The following is a 22,871-nucleotide window of genomic DNA, read 5'->3' on the forward strand; positions in this document are numbered from 1 at the left end:
AAATGGATTTTTGAGAACGGGGGCCGATTTCGAAGCTTGCTTCCGTCGCCCTATGCATTGACCCGATATGGCAGTATCTTCGGGTACAGTGCACCACCCCCTTACAGGGTTAAAAAGAAAGATTCCTACTTTCATTGCTACCTGCTTGCTGGCTAGCCAGCTAGCCAGCCCTGTGGGCCTTGCTGCTGCTGCAGCCAAAAAACAAAAGGTGGTGCTGCTGCTGCTTCTGCTGCTTCTGCTTCTGCTTGTGTCTGGCCGCTGTTGGAGCGTCCAGGCACAGGACTTCTGCTGCTGCTGACTAAATGGCCTCCTTAATTGGATCATTTGAGTAGCCAGCACACCTGTGCAGGTAGGGCATGACATGATAGGCAGCTGCCTTGATAGCGGGTGGGTGCTGAATGTTCCTAATTGACAAAATAAGATTAATGCTTATGAAGAAATATAAAATCTCATCCCTTCCCCAATATCGCGCCACACCCCTACCCCTTAATTCCCTGGTTGAACTTGATGGACATATGTCTTTTTTCGACCGTACTAACTATGTAACTATGTAACATAACATGGGGGGGGGGGGGGTCTCCTGGCTGTTCACACAGGTGTGTCATTGCTGTACATTGACCATGCATTGCTTCTGTGGTATTGCAAAGGCAAAGACAAATGCTTCCAGCCATCCATTGCACTAATGGATTGGTCATCAGCTGGCTGTCTATGTCCCGCATCAATATAGACCAAAGTACAGAGGGTTAGGCTATGCTATTGTGCACCTACCTGATGCATCAGAAGGTGCGAGGCCCTTGCTAAATTCTGTGCACAGACTTTGAGATCTATACTTTAGACTGTATCTAAACCTGCTCCAACATGGACTGACATTCTGGCCTACTTTCAGCCGATGCGACTTGTCTGTCGCTGAACAGTCGCTTTTTATGTATTCAGCACCTATGTATAATGTTGTAAAAATGCTCTAGAAGCTAAAGTCGCAGAAATGTCACACATATTTGGCCTGCAACTTTCTGTGCGACAAATTCAGACAGGAAAAATCAGTATAAATCCTTAGAAAATTATCCCCCAGTGTCTCCATCTGCTGGCGGTATTGAATAAGCATTGCTGCACTGATGGGGTATGCATTAGACGAAAAAAAAGAAGAAAAAGAAGAATAATACGCCCAGAAAAGAGGCGAAAAGGAGAAAAACGTAAAAAAACGTGAAAAAAAAGTAAGAGGAAGAGAAGGGAAAAAAAGGTGGAAATGGGTTTAAAAGTGATTTTGGCGGAGAAATATATATATATATATATATATATATATATATATATATATATATATATATATACGCGCACACACACACATATATATAAACGTATTCTCCGTTGAGATATTGCAGCCGCTGCTGTGTCCAGGCCCAGGAGCCTTAGCACTGTGCTGTGATGTCACTCAATACCACTGACATCACTAGGTGTAAACAACATCTCTCCTTTGCTGTGTATGTGACTATGGAGCTGTTTGGTGATGTCGTCTATTATGGCCTTCATAGAAGCAACAGGAGATTGTTGCATCCATCTAGAACCCTCAGAACTACAGTGCTATGATGTCACTCACTTCCACAGGCCTTGCAGAGTGTAAACAACAACAACCCAGCTTTGTTGTGTATGTAACCATAGGGATTTGTGATGTCACCTAGAACCTTCACAGCAGCGACAGCTTTATGAGGAGCATCAGCACTGCTCTGCCTGAGCAGAACCATCACCGCCATAGGTTGTCAAATAACCCGGGTTTAACCCACACAGGTAAGTCCAATGGGGTGCAGGCATGTCCTCTATGCTTACAGCTTCCCGTGGGTGTTGGTTTGATACCGTTTGGGGACAGCCAAGGAGGCATCTGCAGGCAACAAAGGTAGGTGTGTGCTTGTGTGTGTGTTTCCTATGCAGATCCTAAGCCAGTGTCACATGCAAGTAGGAGGAGTAAGAAGGGTTCCTGGCAAATCCGGGTTATGGATTGCATTTAAAAAGGCCCCGTGGGAGTGCAATGGGCCCCTGTCTTGCTGCTTAGCAATAATGGTATGGGTTTAGGTTCTGCTGTGTGTACTGGTGGTTGACTGCCCCCCAGCCAGAGTGTGCATGGAAAATTGTCTGGCAGCCTCCCTGACAGCAAGCAGTGATAGTGCCCATGAAGGGCACCTTGTTGGGCCCGCCCCTTTCACGGTTATCGCTTCTCGGCCTTTTGGCTAAGATCAAGTGTAGTATCTGTTCTTATCAGTTTAATATCTGATACGTCCCCTATCTGGGGACCATATATTAAATGGATTTTTGAGAACGGGGGCCGATTTCGAAGCTTGCTTCCGTCGCCCTATGCATTGACCCGATATGGCAGTATCTTCGGGTACAGTGCACCACCCCCTTACAGGGTTAAAAAGAAAGATTCCTACTTTCATTGCTACCTGCTTGCTGGCTAGCCAGCTAGCCAGCCCTGTGGGCCTTGCTGCTGCTGCAGCCAAAAAACAAAAGGTGGTGCTGCTGCTGCTGCTTCTGCTGCTTCTGCTTCTGCTTGTGTCTGGCCGCTGTTGGAGCGTCCAGGCACAGGACTTCTGCTGCTGCTGACTAAATGGCCTCCTTAATTGGATCATTTGAGTAGCCAGCACACCTGTGCAGGTAGGGCATGACATGATAGGCAGCTGCCTTGATAGCGGGGTGGGTGCTGAATGTTCCTAATTGACAAAATAAGATTAATGCTTATGAAGAAATATAAAATCTCATCCCTTCCCCAATATCGCGCCACACCCCTACCCCTTAATTCCCTGGTTGAACTTGATGGACATATGTCTTTTTTCGACCGTACTAACTATGTAACTATGTAACATAACATGGGGGGGGGGGGGGGGGGTCTCCTGGCTGTTTCACACAGGTGTGTCATTGCTGTACATTGACCATGCATTGCTTCTGTGGTATTGCAAAGGCAAAGACAAATGCTTCCAGCCATCCATTGCACTAATGGATTGGTCATCAGCTGGCTGTCTATGTCCCGCATCAATATAGACCAAAGTACAGAGGGTTAGGCTATGCTATTGTGCACCTACCTGATGCATCAGAAGGTGCGAGGCCCTTGCTAAATTCTGTGCACAGACTTTGAGATCTATACTTTAGACTGTATCTAAACCTGCTCCAACATGGACTGACATTCTGGCCTACTTTCAGCCGATGCGACTTGTCTGTCGCTGAACAGTCGCTTTTTATGTATTCAGCACCTATGTATAATGTTGTAAAAATGCTCTAGAAGCTAAAGTCGCAGAAATGTCACACATATTTGGCCTGCAACTTTCTGTGCGACAAATTCAGACAGGAAAAATCAGTATAAATCCTTAGAAAATTATCCCCCAGTGTCTCCATCTGCTGGCGGTATTGAATAAGCATTGCTGCACTGATGGGGTATGCATTAGACGAAAAAAAAAGAAGAAAAAGAAGAATAATACGCCCAGAAAAGAGGCGAAAAGGAGAAAAACGTAAAAAAACGTGAAAAAAAAAGTAAGAGGAAGAGAAGGGAAAAAAAGGTGGAAATGGGTTTAAAAGTGATTTCGGCGGAGAAATATATATATATATATATATATATATATATATATATATATATATACGCGCACACACACACATATATATAAACGTATTCTCCGTTGAGATATTGCAGCCGCTGCTGTGTCCAGGCCCAGGAGCCTTAGCACTGTGCTGTGATGTCACTCAATACCACTGACATCACTAGGTGTAAACAACATCTCTCCTTTGCTGTGTATGTGACTATGGAGCTGTTTGGTGATGTCGTCTATTATGGCCTTCATAGAAGCAACAGGAGATTGTTGCATCCATCTAGAACCCTCAGAACTACAGTGCTATGATGTCACTCACTTCCACAGGCCTTGCAGAGTGTAAACAACAACAACCCAGCTTTGTTGTGTATGTAACCATAGGGATTTGTGATGTCACCTAGAACCTTCACAGCAGCGACAGCTTTATGAGGAGCATCAGCACTGCTCTGCCTGAGCAGAACCATCACCGCCATAGGTTGTCAAATAACCCGGGTTTAACCCACACAGGTAAGTCCAATGGGGTGCAGGCATGTCCTCTATGCTTACAGCTTCCCGTGGGTGTTGGTTTGATACCGTTTGGGGACAGCCAAGGAGGCATCTGCAGGCAACAAAGGTAGGTGTGTGCTTGTGTGTGTGTTTCCTATGCAGATCCTAAGCCCAGTGTCACATGCAAGTAGGAGGAGTAAGAAGGGTTCCTGGCAAATCCGGGTTATGGATTGCATTTAAAAAGGCCCCGTGGGAGTGCAATGGGCCCCTGTCTTGCTGCTTAGCAATAATGGTATGGGTTTAGGTTCTGCTGTGTGTACTGGTGGTTGACTGCCCCCCAGCCCAGAGTGTGCATGGAAAATTGTCTGGCAGCCTCCCTGACAGCAAGCAGTGATAGTGCCCATGAAGGGCACCTTGTTGGGCCCGCCCCTTTCACGGTTATCGCTTCTCGGCCTTTTGGCTAAGATCAAGTGTAGTATCTGTTCTTATCAGTTTAATATCTGATACGTCCCCTATCTGGGGACCATATATTAAATGGATTTTTGAGAACGGGGGCCGATTTCGAAGCTTGCTTCCGTCGCCCTATGCATTGACCCGATATGGCAGTATCTTCGGGTACAGTGCACCACCCCCTTACAGGGTTAAAAAGAAAGATTCCTACTTTCATTGCTACCTGCTTGCTGGCTAGCCAGCTAGCCAGCCCTGTGGGCCTTGCTGCTGCTGCAGCCAAAAAACAAAAGGTGGTGCTGCTGCTGCTTCTGCTTCTGCTTGTGTCTGGCCGCTGTTGGAGCGTCCAGGCACAGGACTTCTGCTGCTGCTGACTAAATGGCCTCCTTAATTGGATCATTTGAGTAGCCAGCACACCTGTGCAGGTAGGGCATGACATGATAGGCAGCTGCCTTGATAGCGGGTGGGTGCTGAATGTTCCTAATTGACAAAATAAGATTAATGCTTATGAAGAAATATAAAATCTCATCCCTTCCCCAATATCGCGCCACACCCCTACCCCTTAATTCCCTGGTTGAACTTGATGGACATATGTCTTTTTTCGACCGTACTAACTATGTAACTATGTAACATAACATGGGGGGGGGGGGGGTCTCCTGGCTGTTCACACAGGTGTGTCATTGCTGTACATTGACCATGCATTGCTTCTGTGGTATTGCAAAGGCAAAGACAAATGCTTCCAGCCATCCATTGCACTAATGGATTGGTCATCAGCTGGCTGTCTATGTCCCGCATCAATATAGACCAAAGTACAGAGGGTTAGGCTATGCTATTGTGCACCTACCTGATGCATCAGAAGGTGCGAGGCCCTTGCTAAATTCTGTGCACAGACTTTGAGATCTATACTTTAGACTGTATCTAAACCTGCTCCAACATGGACTGACATTCTGGCCTACTTTCAGCCGATGCGACTTGTCTGTCGCTGAACAGTCGCTTTTTATGTATTCAGCACCTATGTATAATGTTGTAAAAATGCTCTAGAAGCTAAAGTCGCAGAAATGTCACACATATTTGGCCTGCAACTTTCTGTGCGACAAATTCAGACAGGAAAAATCTGTATAAATCCTTAGAAAATTATCCCCCAGTGTCTCCATCTGCTGGCGGTATTGAATAAGCATTGCTGCACTGATGGGGTATGCATTAGACGAAAAAAAAAAAGAAGAAAAAGAAGAATAATACGCCCAGAAAAGAGGCGAAAAGGAGAAAAACGTAAAAAAACGTGAAAAAAAAGTAAGAGGAAGAGAAGGGAAAAAAAGGTGGAAATGGGTTTAAAAGTGATTTCGGCGGAGAAATATATATATATATATATATACATATATATATATATATATATACGCGCACACACACACATATATATAAACGTATTCTCCGTTGAGATATTGCAGCCGCTGCTGTGTCCAGGCCCAGGAGCCTTAGCACTGTGCTGTGATGTCACTCAATACCACTGACATCACTAGGTGTAAACAACATCTCTCCTTTGCTGTGTATGTGACTATGGAGCTGTTTGGTGATGTCGTCTATTATGGCCTTCATAGAAGCAACAGGAGATTGTTGCATCCATCTAGAACCCTCAGAACTACAGTGCTATGATGTCACTCACTTCCACAGGCCTTGCAGAGTGTAAACAACAACAACCCAGCTTTGTTGTGTATGTAACCATAGGGATTTGTGATGTCACCTAGAACCTTCACAGCAGCGACAGCTTTATGAGGAGCATCAGCACTGCTCTGCCTGAGCAGAACCATCACCGCCATAGGTTGTCAAATAACCCGGGTTTAACCCACACAGGTAAGTCCAATGGGGTGCAGGCATGTCCTCTATGCTTACAGCTTCCCGTGGGTGTTGGTTTGATACCGTTTGGGGACAGCCAAGGAGGCATCTGCAGGCAACAAAGGTAGGTGTGTGCTTGTGTGTGTGTTTCCTATGCAGATCCTAAGCCCAGTGTCACATGCAAGTAGGAGGAGTAAGAAGGGTTCCTGGCAAATCCGGGTTATGGATTGCATTTAAAAAGGCCCCGTGGGAGTGCAATGGGCCCCTGTCTTGCTGCTTAGCAATAATGGTATGGGTTTAGGTTCTGCTGTGTGTACTGGTGGTTGACTGCCCCCCAGCCCAGAGTGTGCATGGAAAATTGTCTGGCAGCCTCCCTGACAGCAAGCAGTGATAGTGCCCATGAAGGGCACCTTGTTGGGCCCGCCCCTTTCACGGTTATCGCTTCTCGGCCTTTTGGCTAAGATCAAGTGTAGTATCTGTTCTTATCAGTTTAATATCTGATACGTCCCCTATCTGGGGACCATATATTAAATGGATTTTTGAGAACGGGGGCCGATTTCGAAGCTTGCTTCCGTCGCCCTATGCATTGACCCGATATGGCAGTATCTTCGGGTACAGTGCACCACCCCCTTACAGGGTTAAAAAGAAAGATTCCTACTTTCATTGCTACCTGCTTGCTGGCTAGCCAGCTAGCCAGCCCTGTGGGCCTTGCTGCTGCTGCAGCCAAAAAACAAAAGGTGGTGCTGCTGCTGCTTCTGCTGCTTCTGCTTCTGCTTGTGTCTGGCCGCTGTTGGAGCGTCCAGGCACAGGACTTCTGCTGCTGCTGACTAAATGGCCTCCTTAATTGGATCATTTGAGTAGCCAGCACACCTGTGCAGGTAGGGCATGACATGATAGGCAGCTGCCTTGATAGCGGGTGGGTGCTGAATGTTCCTAATTGACAAAATAAGATTAATGCTTATAAATAAGATTAATGCTTATGAAGAAATATAAAATCTCATCCCTTCCCCAATATCGCGCCACACCCCTACCCCTTAATTCCCTGGTTGAACTTGATGGACATATGTCTTTTTTCGACCGTACTAACTATGTAACTATGTAACATAACATGGGGGGGGGGGGGTCTCCTGGCTGTTCACACAGGTGTGTCATTGCTGTACATTGACCATGCATTGCTTCTGTGGTATTGCAAAGGCAAAGACAAATGCTTCCAGCCATCCATTGCACTAATGGATTGGTCATCAGCTGGCTGTCTATGTCCCGCATCAATATAGACCAAAGTACAGAGGGTTAGGCTATGCTATTGTGCACCTACCTGATGCATCAGAAGGTGCGAGGCCCTTGCTAAATTCTGTGCACAGACTTTGATATCTATACTTTAGACTGTATCTAAACCTGCTCCAACATGGACTGACATTCTGGCCTACTTTCAGCCGATGCGACTTGTCTGTCGCTGAACAGTCGCTTTTTATGTATTCAGCACCTATGTATAATGTTGTAAAAATGCTCTAGAAGCTAAAGTCGCAGAAATGTCACACATATTTGGCCTGCAACTTTCTGTGCGACAAATTCAGACAGGAAAAATCAGTATAAATCCTTAGAAAATTATCCCCCAGTGTCTCCATCTGCTGGCGGTATTGAATAAGCATTGCTGCACTGATGGGGTATGCATTAGACGAAAAAAAAGAAGAAAAAGAAGAATAATACGCCCAGAAAAGAGGCGAAAAGGAGAAAAACGTAAAAAAACGTTAAAAAAAAGTAAGAGGAAGAGAAGGGAAAAAAAGGTGGAAATGGGTTTAAAAGTGATTTCGGCGGAGAAATATATATATATATATATATATATATATATATATATATATATATATATACGCGCACACACATACATATATATAAACGTATTCTCCGTTGAGATATTGCAGCCGCTGCTGTGTCCAGGCCCAGGAGCCTTAGCACTGTGCTGTGATGTCACTCAATACCACTGACATCACTAGGTGTAAACAACATCTCTCCTTTGCTGTGTATGTGACTATGGAGCTGTTTGGTGATGTCGTCTATTATGGCCTTCATAGAAGCAACAGGAGATTGTTGCATCCATCTAGAACCCTCAGAACTACAGTGCTATGATGTCACTCACTTCCACAGGCCTTGCAGAGTGTAAACAACAACAACCCAGCTTTGTTGTGTATGTAACCATAGGGATTTGTGATGTCACCTAGAACCTTCACAGCAGCGACAGCTTTATGAGGAGCATCAGCACTGCTCTGCCTGAGCAGAACCATCACCGCCATAGGTTGTCAAATAACCCGGGTTTAACCCACACAGGTAAGTCCAATGGGGTGCAGGCATGTCCTCTATGCTTACAGCTTCCCGTGGGTGTTGGTTTGATACCGTTTGGGGACAGCCAAGGAGGCATCTGCAGGCAACAAAGGTAGGTGTGTGCTTGTGTGTGTGTTTCCTATGCAGATCCTAAGCCCAGTGTCACATGCAAGTAGGAGGAGTAAGAAGGGTTCCTGGCAAATCCGGGTTATGGATTGCATTTAAAAAGGCCCCGTGGGAGTGCAATGGGCCCCTGTCTTGCTGCTTAGCAATACTGGTATGGGTTTAGGTTCTGCTGTGTGTACTGGTGGTTGACTGCCCCCCAGCCCAGAGTGTGCATGGAAAATTGTCTGGCAGCCTCCCTGACAGCAAGCAGTGATAGTGCCCATGAAGGGCACCTTGTTGGGCCCGCCCCTTTCACGGTTATCGCTTCTCGGCCTTTTGGCTAGATCAAGTGTCTGGTCAGGAGGATCCTGGGAGTTTGTCCTACCTTTTCCAAGGGGGGCTGCTACGAGGAACCGAAAAGGCGATCGACAAGATGGGTGTTCGCATCCGTTACCTTACATCCGGTGAAACGCGGATTCGTTTTTCCTTTCGCTTTGATGTTGATGAAGACAAGCAAGAACTCGTCCAACTTTCTTATTTTGTGAAAGAAACTCTCTACAAGCTTCTTGGGGTGAAGAAAGAGAACATCGTCTGTCTCAGAGATCCTCGGAAGGGCAGCTTCATCCTAACTCTGGACTCTGCTTATGCATGCCAGAATCTTTTTGAGAAGCTGAAAAGCAATCAAGACCTTGCTGAGCTTGATGGGATCACGGTCACAGTGTTGTATACTGGAGGCGATATTCCTCTAGTTGTGTGTATGCACAATCCCTTTGTGACTGTGTCCCATATTGAGCTCTTTTTGGGGAAATACTGCAGTTCTGTTAAGTATTCCCATAAGGTGATGAATTCAGAAGACCTATGGACGGGGAAACATAAGTTTTTTGTGAAAATGAAGGAGGATGCTACTGGCATTGGAGGGTTGTGTCATCCACCCTCCAACTTTTCTATCGGTCGGGATAAGGGCTATTTGTTTTATCCCGAGATGCCTACTTTTTGTAGGAAATGTAAGAAATTCGGACATACTATGGAAGTTTGCACGGACACTACAGTTCGCTGTGGTCGGTGCAATCAAGAAGGCCATGTTTCTAAGGACTGTGCTAAAATCGTCTGCAACATTTGTGGTGAAGAAGGCCATGCCTTTAAAGATTGCAGTCTCCGTTCCAGTGTAGCTAGATCGTGGGCTGACCGTGTAGCGGGGAGAGTGGGTGTAGTGCAAGCTGAAGTACCACCTGCGAAAGCACCCCAGCGGTCTGAGGCGCCTTCAGAAAAGCCGGCTGTAACTTCTCATGTCGTGGCGGAGCTTATGGACCTTTCTGCTGTGCCTGAGACAGAGGGGAGACCTTCTGTGGAGGGTTCTGGTGGTGGAGGGTCACTAGTGAGCAGTGAAGCCATGGAGGTTGGCGTGAAGGAGATCAAGCGGAAGAAGGAACTTGGAGATGAGCCACAACTTGGCATTAAACGGCCTGTCAAAAAAAGCTCAGACGAATGTGAGGACAGTCAACATGCATGGAGGCCTTCTATAAGATCAGCGTCCGATCCAAAAAATATCAAAGAGTTCGAAAGCCCGGAGTCACCTGTGGGTTTCATATCGGACTCAAACTCCAGTAGCGAATAGCTTCCTTAAAGTGCTCCTCTCTTAATGTGAGAGGTCTAAAGAGCCCTACGAGAAGGGCTGCTTTGTTTAGTTTTTTAGAGACCTTGGACTGTTCTCTGTTCTTTTTACAAGAATGTGGAATTGAACATAGTCCAAATTATGAGGACCTTTGTCGTAGCTGGACTTTGGGACCATCGGTCTGGTCGGGTGACAATCTGAACAGATCTTCAGGTGTTGGGATCTTGTTTAGAGGTTCAGATGTACAAGTTTTGTCCTTCTTAGAAATTATACCTGGTAGAGCGCTATTAGTTAATATTAAGTACAATGGCTCAGAGATTAAGCTTTTTAACATCTATGCTTCTCCTGAAAAAAATGAGAGAGCCGACTTGATTAATGATATTCAGGCTTTTATCCCAGGTTCAACACCTATTTTAATGGCTGGAGATTTTAATTGTTGTATGAGTGGTGATCATCGTGAGAGTGGAAGTGTGCATGTCAGAGTGGATAAAACAGAGAAACAGATTAAGAGTATGACTGAGGATTTTAACTTTACCGATGTCTGGAGGAGAAAATACCCAGACGACCCTGGTTACACATGGGAAAATAATGTCTGCAAATCCAGGATTGATTTTATTTTTTTATCGGAAAGTTTTAATCTAGTTGAGGTTTCTCTTTTATCGAATATTTTCTCTGATCATAAGTTATTACATGCACATGTCACTTTACCTGGCCTAGAGAAAGGCAGAGGCGTTTGGAAGCTCAACACTACTTTATTAGAGGACATGAAAACAAAAAATGATTTTATTGCTGCTTATAACAAATGGAGATTGCGTCAATCCCAATATAAAAATATTTTGGATTGGTGGGAGGATGTTAAAAAGTGGACTAAACTGTTTTTTATCCGTGTGGGCATCCAAAAGGCTAAGGAGAAAAAGTTATGGTTTAAAATGTTAAACACTAAAATCCAAACATATTATAAACTAAAGCAAGCCGGGCTTGAGATGGATGATGTTATTGCTCAGACAAAGAATGAAATAAAAAATGCCATTAGTCAAAAAGGAAAAGAAATGATTTTTAACAGCAAGGTGCAATGTCTGGAGAATGATGAAAAGTGTTCGAGATTCTTTTTTAAGAAGGTGGTGGGAAAGAAAGAAATGATATCTGTAATAGAAGGGAAGATAACTAATGAAGAGATGTTGCGAGAAGCACAAGTATTTTATCAGGAGCTTTTTAATAAAAAAGATATTGATATTTCCTTTACTAATGATGTTTTAGATACCTTGGATTCAAAACTTGACAAAACTGACCAAGAGAGCCTTTGTGATGAAATCTTTTTACCTGAACTTTTAAGCACTTTTAAGAGTTTTTTAAATGGTAAAACACCTGGTTCGGATGGGTTGCCAGTTGAATTTTATCTGTGTTTTTGGTCCATTTTAAAAGATGATCTTTTAGGTATTTTTAACTGTGCTTTTAAATCTGAGATTTTACCTGCGTCCTGGAGAGATGGTGTTGTTACTCTGATTTTTAAAAAAGGAGACATCTCTAAATTAGAAAATTGGAGGCCTATTACCCTGCTAAATACAGACTATAAGGTTTTAGCAAAAATTTTAGCAAATAGGCTCAAGCAGGTAATTTCTAAGGTTATACACAGTGACCAAGTATGCGGAGTACCTGGAAGGAAAATAAGTGATCATCTAAACCTTGTAAAAGATGTTTTATGGTATCAGAAACAATGTGATCAGAAATTGGCAATTTTATCCTTGGATTTTCAAAAGGCTTATGACCGTGTTTCTCATGATTTTTTATGGTTGGTTTTAAAGAAAATGAATTTTCCTGATTTTATTGTTGGAAAAATTGCACTTTTATATAAAAACTGTTTTAGTCGTATTTTAATTAACGGTTTTTTATCCCAAGAGGTATGTTTACAGTCTGGGGTGAAACAGGGGTGCCCCCTATCACCCATTCTTTTCATATGTGCAATAGAACCTCTGTTGAATGTTTTGAGAAAAGATAAGCTCATTAGAGGAGTGCCAATCCCTGGAAGTGGAGGACAGAGCGTAAAGACGATAGCATACATGGATGATGTTAATATTCTATGTCCAGATGAACCATCCCTGAAACGTGCTATCAGACAGACAGAATTTTTTTGTGAGGGCTCTGGCTTCAAATTAAATAAAAATAAATGTGATTGCTTTGCAATAGGGAATTGGGGCAATACGGAGGTGAATGTGCAATATGATAAAATCAAAATCTTGGGTGTCATCTTTGACAATGAAAATAATGGAGAGGAAAGCTGGTCCATCGTCAAAGAGAAAGTGCAAAAGAAAATAAGTTTTTGGAAAATGAGGAAATTAACAATAGAAGGAAAAGTACTGATAATGAAAGCTTTGTTGCTACCTATCATGCTATATTTAAGCTTGGTTTTCCCACCGAGTGAACGCACCTTAAAGTTTTTAAACAAGATTTGCTTTCATTTTTTATGGGGGTCTAAAATGGATAAACTCAGGAGAGATGTAATGATGAAGACAAAGAAATTGGGGGGTAAGGATGTGCCTGATTTAAAAAGGTTTTTATATATTCACTTTTTTTCTATGTGTTTTAATGGCTTGCAAAGAAACTGTTATTGGTCTTATTTTTTAAAATATGCTGCAGGTCACATTTTTAGAAAAAGAAAGTGGATAACCTTACCTTTAACGTCCCCAATCTTATTTATTCCCCCAGCGCACTATGTGGTTTTAGAAAAGATTATTCGTATTTATGGCATTGCTAATTTTAGTCAAGAAATTTGTAGTAATGCACGAAAATTAGTTCCTGAAATCAGGAAGATAGAACAGATTTGCTTGATATCTAATTATTCCACTGAGAAATCTCTAAGAGTTTGGAGGATGGTGAATATGGGATTCTTATCTAATGACTTAAAAGATCTGGCCTGGCAGATAGCACATCAATGTTTGCCTACCAGAGAATTCCAACACAGAAGAGGATTGTGTCGTAGTGCAAAGTGCCCGAGAATGGGGTGTCCTAGTGAGGAAACAGTTTTACACCTTTTTTGGAACTGTTTTTACGCCCAAGAGATTTGGCATTTGATAGGACCCTTACTAAAATTCATTTCTGATCTTAATTTTTTAAATCATGAAGTTATTTTATATGGATTTTATAATGTTTTATCTGTGGAAAAGTCTCGGGTTTTGTGGATTAGTATAAATTGTATTAAAATTGCACTATGGAAGACGAGGAATATTCTTCTTTTTAAAAGAGACACTATTACCTCTAAAGATTGTGTTCGCCTAGCTCTTAGTGAGATGTATGTTTTCTATTTATTGGATAAAAAAAGATTAGGTCACAAAGTGGCTAAAAGTCTTTGGAATCTACATCTGTGGAATATGCTTTTAGCAGACTAAGTATAATCTGGACTGCGTAAGGTCTTTTAGTCTAAGAATATTATATCTAAAAGTAAAAAATCTGTTCTTATCAGTTTAATATCTGATACGTCCCCTATCTGGGGACCATATATTAAATGGATTTTTGAGAACGGGGGCCGATTTCGAAGCTTGCTTCCGTCGCCCTATGCATTGACCCGATATGGCAGTATCTTCGGGTACAGTGCACCACCCCCTTACAGGGTTAAAAAGAAAGATTCCTACTTTCATTGCTACCTGCTTGCTGGCTAGCCAGCTAGCCAGCCCTGTGGGCCTTGCTGCTGCTGCAGCCAAAAAACAAAAGGTGGTGCTGCTGCTGCTTCTGCTGCTTCTGCTGCTTCTGCTTCTGCTTGTGTCTGGCCGCTGTTGGAGCGTCCAGGCACAGGACTTCTGCTGCTGCTGACTAAATGGCCTCCTTAATTGGATCATTTGAGTAGCCAGCACACCTGTGCAGGTAGGGCATGACATGATAGGCAGCTGCCTTGATAGCGGGTGGGTGCTGAATGTTCCTAATTGACAAAATAAGATTAATGCTTATGAAGAAATATAAAATCTCATCCCTTCCCCAATATCGCGCCACACCCCTACCCCTTAATTCCCTGGTTGAACTTGATGGACATATGTCTTTTTTCGACCGTACTAACTATGTAACTATGTAACATAACATGGGGGGGGGGGGGGGGGTCTCCTGGCTGTTCACACAGGTGTGTCATTGCTGTACATTGACCATGCATTGCTTCTGTGGTATTGCAAAGGCAAAGACAAATGCTTCCAGCCATCCATTGCACTAATGGATTGGTCATCAGCTGGCTGTCTATGTCCCGCATCAATATAGACCAAAGTACAGAGGGTTAGGCTATGCTATTGTGCACCTACCTGATGCATCAGAAGGTGCGAGGCCCTTGCTAAATTCTTTGCACAGACTTTGAGATCTATACTTTAGACTGTATCTAAACCTGCTCCAACATGGACTGACATTCTGGCCTACTTTCAGCCGATGCGACTTGTCTGTCGCTGAACAGTCGCTTTTTATGTATTCAGCACCTATGTATAATGTTGTAAAAATGCTCTAGAAGCTAAAGTCGCAGAAATGTCACACATATTTGGCCTGCAACTTTCTGTGCGACAAATTCAGACAGGAAAAATCAGTATAAATCCTTAGAAAATTATCCCCCAGTGTCTCCATCTGCTGGCGGTATTGAATAAGCATTGCTGCACTGATGGGGTATGCATTAGACGAAAAAAAAGAAGAAAAAGAAGAATAATACGCCCAGAAAAGAGGCGAAAAGGAGAAAAACGTAAAAAAACGTGAAAAAAAAGTAAGAGGAAGAGAAGGGAAAAAAAGGTGGAAATGGGTTTAAAAGTGATTTCGGCGGAGAAATATATATATATATATATATATATATATATATATATATATATATATACGCGCACACACACACATATATATAAACGTATTCTCCGTTGAGATATTGCAGCCGCTGCTGTGTCCAGGCCCAGGAGCCTTAGCACTGTGCTGTGATGTCACTCAATACCACTGACATCACTAGGTGTAAACAACATCTCTCCTTTGCTGTGTATGTGACTATGGAGCTGTTTGGTGATGTCGTCTATTATGGCCTTCATAGAAGCAACAGGAGATTGTTGCATCCATCTAGAACCCTCAGAACTACAGTGCTATGATGTCACTCACTTCCACAGGCCTTGCAGAGTGTAAACAACAACAACCCAGCTTTGTTGTGTATGTAACCATAGGGATTTGTGATGTCACCTAGAACCTTCACAGCAGCGACAGCTTTATGAGGAGCATCAGCACTGCTCTGCCTGAGCAGAACCATCACCGCCATAGGTTGTCAAATAACCCGGGTTTAACCCACACAGGTAAGTCCAATGGGGTGCAGGCATGTCCTCTATGCTTACAGCTTCCCGTGGGTGTTGGTTTGATACCGTTTGGGGACAGCCAAGGAGGCATCTGCAGGCAACAAAGGTAGGTGTGTGCTTGTGTGTGTGTTTCCTATGCAGATCCTAAGCCCAGTGTCACATGCAAGTAGGAGGAGTAAGAAGGGTTCCTGGCAAATCCGGGTTATGGATTGCATTTAAAAAGGCCCCGTGGGAGTGCAATGGGCCCCTGTCTTGCTGCTTAGCAATAATGGTATGGGTTTAGGTTCTGCTGTGTGTACTGGTGGTTGACTGCCCCCCAGCCCAGAGTGTGCATGGAAAATTGTCTGGCAGCCTCCCTGACAGCAAGCAGTGATAGTGCCCATGAAGGGCACCTTGTTGGGCCCGCCCCTTTCACGGTTATCGCTTCTCGGCCTTTTGGCTAAGATCAAGTGTAGTATCTGTTCTTATCAGTTTAATATCTGATACGTCCCCTATCTGGGGACCATATATTAAATGGATTTTTGAGAACGGGGGCCGATTTCGAAGCTTGCTTCCGTCGCCCTATGCATTGACCCGATATGGCAGTATCTTCGGGTACAGTGCACCACCCCCTTACAGGGTTAAAAAGAAAGATTCCTACTTTCATTGCTACCTGCTTGCTGGCTAGCCAGCTAGCCAGCCCTGTGGGCCTTGCTGCTGCTGCAGCCAAAAAACAAAAGGTGGTGCTGCTGCTGCTTCTGCTGCTTCTGCTTCTGCTTGTGTCTGGCCGCTGTTGGAGCGTCCAGGCACAGGACTTCTGCTGCTGCTGACTAAATGGCCTCCTTAATTGGATCATTTGAGTAGCCAGCACACCTGTGCAGGTAGGGCATGGCATGATAGGCAGCTGCCTTGATAGCGGGTGGGTGCTGAATGTTCCTAATTGACTAAATAAGATTAATGCTTATGAAGAAATATAAAATCTCATCCCTTCCCCAATATCGCGCCACACCCCTACCCCTTAATTCCCTGGTTGAACTTGATGGACATATGTCTTTTTTCGACCGTACTAACTATGTAACTATGTAACATAACATGGGGGGGGGGGGGGTCTCCTGGCTGTTCACACAGGTGTGTCATTGCTGTACATTGACCATGCATTGCTTCTGTGGTATTGCAAAGGCAAAGACAAATGCTTCCAGCCATCCATTGCACTAATGGATTGGTCATCAGCTGGCTGTCTATGTCCCGCATCAATATAGACCAAAGTACAGAGGGTTAGGCTATGCTATTGTGCACCTACCTGATGCATCAGAAGGTGCGAGGCCCTTGCTAAATTCTGTGCACAGACTTTGAGATCTATACTTTAGACTGTATCTAAACCTGCTCCAACATGGACTGACATTCTGGCCTACTTTCAGCCGATGCGACTTGTCTGTCGCTGAACAGTCGCTTTTTATGTATTCAGCACCTATGTATAATGTTGTAAAAATGCTCTAGAAGCTAAAGTCGCAGAAATGTCACACATATTTGGCCTGCAACTTTCTGTGCGACAAATTCAGACAGGAAAAATCAGTATAAATCCTTAGAAAATTATCCCCCAGTGTCTCCATCTGCTGGCGGTATTGAATAAGCATTGCTGCACTGATGGGGTATGCATTAGACGAAAAAAAAGAAGAAAAAGAAGAATAATACGCCCAGAAAAGAGGCGAAAAGGAGAAAAACGTAAAAAAACGTGAAAAAAAAGTAAGAGGAAGAGAAGGAAAAAAAAGGTGGAAATGGGTTTAAAAGTGATTTCGGCGGAGAAATATATATATATATATATATATATATATATATATATATATATATATACGCGCACACACACACATATATATAAACGTATTCTCCGTTGAGATATTGCAGCCGCTGCTGTGTCCAGGCCCAGGAGCCTTAGCACTGTGCTGTGATGTCACTCAATACCACTGACATCACTAGGTGTAAACAACATCTCTCCTTTGCTGTGTATGTGACTATGGAGCTGTTTGGTGATGTCGTCTATTATGGCCTTCATAGAAGCAACAGGAGATTGTTGCATCCATCTAGAACCCTCAGAACTACAGTGCTATGATGTCACTCACTTCCACAGGCCTTGCAGAGTGTAAACAACAACAACCCAGCTTTGTTGTGTATGTAACCATAGGGATTTGTGATGTCACCTAGAACCTTCACAGCAGCGACAGCTTTATGAGGAGCATCAGCACTGCTCTGCCTGAGCAGAACCATCACCGCCATAGGTTGTCAAATAACCCGGGTTTAACCCACACAGGTAAGTCCAATGGGGTGCAGGCATGTCCTCTATGCTTACAGCTTCCCGTGGGTGTTGGTTTGATACCGTTTGGGGACAGCCAAGGAGGCATCTGCAGGCAACAAAGGTAGGTGTGTGCTTGTGAGTGTGTTTCCTATGCAGATCCTAAGCCCAGTGTCACATGCAAGTAGGAGGAGTAAGAAGGGTTCCTGGCAAATCCGGGTTATGGATTGCATTTAAAAAGGCCCCGTGGGAGTGCAATGGGCCCCTGTCTTGCTGCTTAGCAATAATGGTATGGGTTTAGGTTCTGCTGTGTGTACTGGTGGTTGACTGCCCCCCAGCCCAGAGTGTGCATGGCAAATTGTCTGGCAGCCTCCCTGACAGCAAGCAGTGATAGTGCCCATGAAGGGCACCTTGTTGGGCCCGCCCCTTTCACGGTTATCGCTTCTCGGCCTTTTGGCTAAGATCAAGTGTAGTATCTGTTCTTATCAGTTTAATATCTGATACGTCCCCTATCTGGGGACCATATATTAAATGGATTTTTGAGAACGGGGGCCGATTTCGAAGCTTGCTTCCGTCGCCCTATGCATTGACCCGATATGGCAGTATCTTCGGGTACAGTGCACCACCCCCTTACAGGGTTAAAAAGAAAGATTCCTACTTTCATTGCTACCTGCTTGCTGGCTAGCCAGGTAGCCAGCCCTGTGGGCCTTGCTGCTGCTGCAGCCAAAAAACAAAAGGTGCTGCTGCTGCTTCTGCTGCTTCTGCTTCTGCTTGTGTCTGGCCGCTGTTGGAGCGTCCAGGCACAGGACTTCTGCTGCTGCTGACTAAATGGCCTCCTTAATTGGATCATTTGAGTAGCCAGCACACCTGTGCAGGTAGGGCATGACATGATAGGCAGCTGCCTTGATAGCGAGTGGGTGCTGAATGTTCCTAATTGACAAAATAAGATTAATGCTTATGAAGAAATATAAAATCTCATCCCTTCCCCAATATCGCGCCACACCCCTACCCCTTAATTCCCTGGTTGAACTTGATGGACATATGTCTTTTTTCGACCGTACTAACTATGTAACTATGTAACATAACATGGGGGGGGTCTCCTGGCTGTTCACACAGGTGTGTCATTGCTGTACATTGACCATGCATTGCTTCTGTGGTATTGCAAAGGCAAAGACAAATGCTTCCAGCCATCCATTGCACTAATGGATTGGTCATCAGCTGGCTGTCTATGTCCCGCATCAATATAGACCAAAGTACAGAGGGTTAGGCTATGCTATTGTGCACCTACCTGATGCATCAGAAGGTGCGAGGCCCTTGCTAAATTCTGTGCACAGACTTTGAGATCTATACTTTAGACTGTATCTAAACCTGCTCCAACATGGACTGACATTCTGGCCTACTTTCAGCCGATGCGACTTGTCTGTCGCTGAACAGTCGCTTTTTATGTATTCAGCACCTATGTATAATGTTGTAAAAATGCTCTAGAAGCTAAAGTCGCAGAAATGTCACACATATTTGGCCTGCAACTTTCTGTGCGACAAATTCAGACAGGAAAAATCAGTATAAATCCTTAGAAAATTATCCCCCAGTGTCTCCATCTGCTGGCGGTATTGAATAAGCATTGCTGCACTGATGGGGTATGCATTAGACGAAAAAAAAGAAGAAAAAGAAGAATAATACGCCCAGAAAAGAGGCGAAAAGGAGAAAAACGTAAAAAAACGTGAAAAAAAAGTAAGAGGAAGAGAAGGGAAAAAAAGGTGGAAATGGGTTTAAAAGTGATTTCGGCGGAGAAATATATATATATATATATATATATATATATATATATATATATATATACGCGCACACACACACATATATATAAACGTATTCTCCGTTGAGATATTGCAGCCGCTGCTGTGTCCAGGCCCAGGAGCCTTAGCACTGTGCTGTGATGTCACTCAATACCACTGACATCACTAGGTGTAAACAACATCTCTCCTTTGCTGTGTATGTGACTATGGAGCTGTTTGGTGATGTCGTCTATTATGGCCTTCATAGAAGCAACAGGAGATTGTTGCATCCATCTAGAACCCTCAGAACTACAGTGCTATGATGTCACTCACTTCCACAGGCCTTGCAGAGTGTAAACAACAACAACCCAGCTTTGTTGTGTATGTAACCATAGGGATTTGTGATGTCACCTAGAACCTTCACAGCAGCGACAGCTTTATGAGGAGCATCAGCACTGCTCTGCCTGAGCAGAACCATCACCGCCATAGGTTGTCAAATAACCCGGGTTTAACCCACACAGGTAAGTCCAATGGGGTGCAGGCATGTCCTCTATGCTTACAGCTTCCCGTGGGTGTTGGTTTGATACCGTTTGGGGACAGCCAAGGAGGCATCTGCAGGCAACAAAGGTAGGTGTGTGCTTGTGTGTGTGTTTCCTATGCAGATCCTAAGCCCAGTGTCACATGCAAGTAGGAGGAGTAAGAAGGGTTCCTGGCAAATCCGGGTTATGGATTGCATTTAAAAAGGCCCCGTGGGAGTGCAATGGGCCCCTGTCTTGCTGCTTAGCAATAATGGTATGGGTTTAGGTTCTGCTGTGTGTACTGGTGGTTGACTGCCCCCCAGCCCAGAGTGTGCATGGAAAATTGTCTGGCAGCCTCCCTGACAGCAAGCAGTGATAGTGCCCATGAAGGGCACCTTGTTGGGCCCGCCCCTTTCACGGTTATCGCTTCTCGGCCTTTTGGCTAAGATCAAGTGTAGTATCTGTTCTTATCAGTTTAATATCTGATACGTCCCCTATCTGGGGACCATATATTAAATGGATTTTTGAGAACGGGGGCCGATTTCGAAGCTTGCTTCCGTCGCCCTATGCATTGACCCGATATGGCAGTATCTTCGGGTACAGTGCACCACCCCCTTACAGGGTTAAAAAGAAAGATTCCTACTTTCATTGCTACCTGCTTGCTGGCTAGCCAGCTAGCCAGCCCTGTGGGCCTTGCTGCTGCTGCAGCCAAAAAACAAAAGGTGGTGCTGCTGCTGCTTCTGCTGCTTCTGCTTCTGCTTGTGTCTGGCCGCTGTTGGAGCGTCCAGGCACAGGACTTCTGCTGCTGCTGACTAAATGGCCTCCTTAATTGGATCATTTGAGTAGCCAGCACACCTGTGCAGGTAGGGCATGACATGATAGGCAGCTGCCTTGATAGCGGGTGGGTGCTGAATGTTCCTAATTGACAAAATAAGATTAATGCTTATGAAGAAATATAAAATCTCATCCCTTCCCCAATATCGCGCCACACCCCTACCCCTTAATTCCCTGGTTGAACTTGATGGACATATGTCTTTTTTCGACCGTACTAACTATGTAACTATGTAACATAACATGGGGGGGGGGGGGGTCTCCTGGCTGTTCACACAGGTGTGTCATTGCTGTACATTGACCATGCATTGCTTCTGTGGTATTGCAAAGGCAAAGACAAATGCTTCCAGCCATCCATTGCACTAATGGATTGGTCATCAGCTGGCTGTCTATGTCCCGCATCAATATAGACCAAAGTACAGAGGGTTAGGCTATGCTATTGTGCACCTACCTGATGCATCAGAAGGTGCGAGGCCCTTGCTAAATTCTGTGCACAGACTTTGAGATCTATACTTTAGACTGTATCTAAACCTGCTCCAACATGGACTGACATTCTGGCCTACTTTCAGCCGATGCGACTTGTCTGTCGCTGAACAGTCGCTTTTTATGTATTCAGCACCTATGTATAATGTTGTAAAAATGCTCTAGAAGCTAAAGTCGCAGAAATGTCACACATATTTGGCCTGCAACTTTCTGTGCGACAAATTCAGACAGGAAAAATCAGTATAAATCCTTAGAAAATTATCCCCCAGTGTCTCCATCTGCTGGCGGTATTGAATAAGCATTGCTGCACTGATGGGGTATGCATTAGACGAAAAAAAAGAAGAAAAAGAAGAATAATACGCCAAGAAAAGAGGCGAAAAGGAGAAAAACGTAAAAAAACGTGAAAAAAAAGTAAGAGGAAGAGAAGGGAAAAAAAGGTGGAAATGGGTTTAAAAGTGATTTCGGCGGAGAAATATATATATATATATATATATATATATATATATATATATATATATACGCGCACACACACACATATATATAAACGTATTCTCCGTTGAGATATTGCAGCCGCTGCTGTGTCCAGGCCCAGGAGCCTTAGCACTGTGCTGTGATGTCACTCAATACCACTGACATCACTAGGTGTAAACAACATCTCTCCTTTGCTGTGTATGTGACTATGGAGCTGTTTGGTGATGTCGTCTATTATGGCCTTCATAGAAGCAACAGGAGATTGTTGCATCCATCTAGAACCCTCAGAACTACAGTGCTATGATGTCACTCACTTCCACAGGCCTTGCAGAGTGTAAACAACAACAACCCAGCTTTGTTGTGTATGTAACCATAGGGATTTGTGATGTCACCTAGAACCTTCACAGCAGCGACAGCTTTATGAGGAGCATCAGCACTGCTCTGCCTGAGCAGAACCATCACCGCCATAGGTTGTCAAATAACCCGGGTTTAACCCACACAGGTAAGTCCAATGGGGTGCAGGCATGTCCTCTATGCTTACAGCTTCCCGTGGGTGTTGGTTTGATACCGTTTGGGGACAGCCAAGGAGGCATCTGCAGGCAACAAAGGTAGGTGTGTGCTTGTGTGTGTGTTTCCTATGCAGATCCTAAGCCCAGTGTCACATGCAAGTAGGAGGAGTAAGAAGGGTTCCTGGCAAATCCGGGTTATGGATTGCATTTAAAAAGGCCCCGTGGGAGTGCAATGGGCCCCTGTCTTGCTGCTTAGCAATAATGGTATGGGTTTAGGTTCTGCTGTGTGTACTGGTGGTTGACTGCCCCCCAGCCCAGAGTGTGCATGGGAAATTGTCTGGCAGCCTCCCTGACAGCAAGCAGTGATAGTGCCCATGAAG

General features: G+C 44.4%; 6 non-coding genes and 2 pseudogenes across 6 annotated transcripts; all 8 read left to right on the forward strand.

The window, feature by feature from the left end:
* On the forward strand, positions 1-99 carry LOC130315305 (U2 spliceosomal RNA; annotated as a pseudogene; the record flags this gene model as incomplete).
* Positions 100-2,196: 2,097 nt separating this feature from the next.
* On the forward strand, positions 2,197-2,387 carry LOC130315297 (U2 spliceosomal RNA). Its single transcript, XR_008862848.1, has one exon. It is a non-coding gene; the product is annotated as a U2 spliceosomal RNA (small nuclear RNA).
* Positions 2,388-4,489: 2,102 nt separating this feature from the next.
* LOC130315307 (U2 spliceosomal RNA) lies at positions 4,490-4,680 on the forward strand. Its single transcript, XR_008862854.1, has one exon. It is a non-coding gene; the product is annotated as a U2 spliceosomal RNA (small nuclear RNA).
* Positions 4,681-6,763: 2,083 nt separating this feature from the next.
* Positions 6,764-6,954, forward strand: LOC130315308 (U2 spliceosomal RNA). Its single transcript, XR_008862855.1, has one exon. It is a non-coding gene; the product is annotated as a U2 spliceosomal RNA (small nuclear RNA).
* Positions 6,955-13,779: 6,825 nt separating this feature from the next.
* LOC130315304 (U2 spliceosomal RNA) lies at positions 13,780-13,955 on the forward strand (annotated as a pseudogene).
* A 2,105-nt stretch (positions 13,956-16,060) lies between these two features.
* On the forward strand, positions 16,061-16,251 carry LOC130315309 (U2 spliceosomal RNA). The gene has a single exon (XR_008862856.1). It is a non-coding gene; the product is annotated as a U2 spliceosomal RNA (small nuclear RNA).
* Positions 16,252-18,344: 2,093 nt separating this feature from the next.
* On the forward strand, positions 18,345-18,535 carry LOC130315286 (U2 spliceosomal RNA). Its single transcript, XR_008862838.1, has one exon. It is a non-coding gene; the product is annotated as a U2 spliceosomal RNA (small nuclear RNA).
* A 2,084-nt stretch (positions 18,536-20,619) lies between these two features.
* On the forward strand, positions 20,620-20,810 carry LOC130315287 (U2 spliceosomal RNA). The gene has a single exon (XR_008862839.1). It is a non-coding gene; the product is annotated as a U2 spliceosomal RNA (small nuclear RNA).
* The last annotated feature ends 2,061 nt before the right edge of the window (positions 20,811-22,871 follow it).

The sequence above is a fragment of the Hyla sarda genome, unplaced genomic scaffold, assembly GCF_029499605.1.
Source record: "Hyla sarda isolate aHylSar1 unplaced genomic scaffold, aHylSar1.hap1 scaffold_1862, whole genome shotgun sequence".
NCBI lineage: Eukaryota > Metazoa > Chordata > Amphibia > Anura > Hylidae > Hyla > Hyla sarda.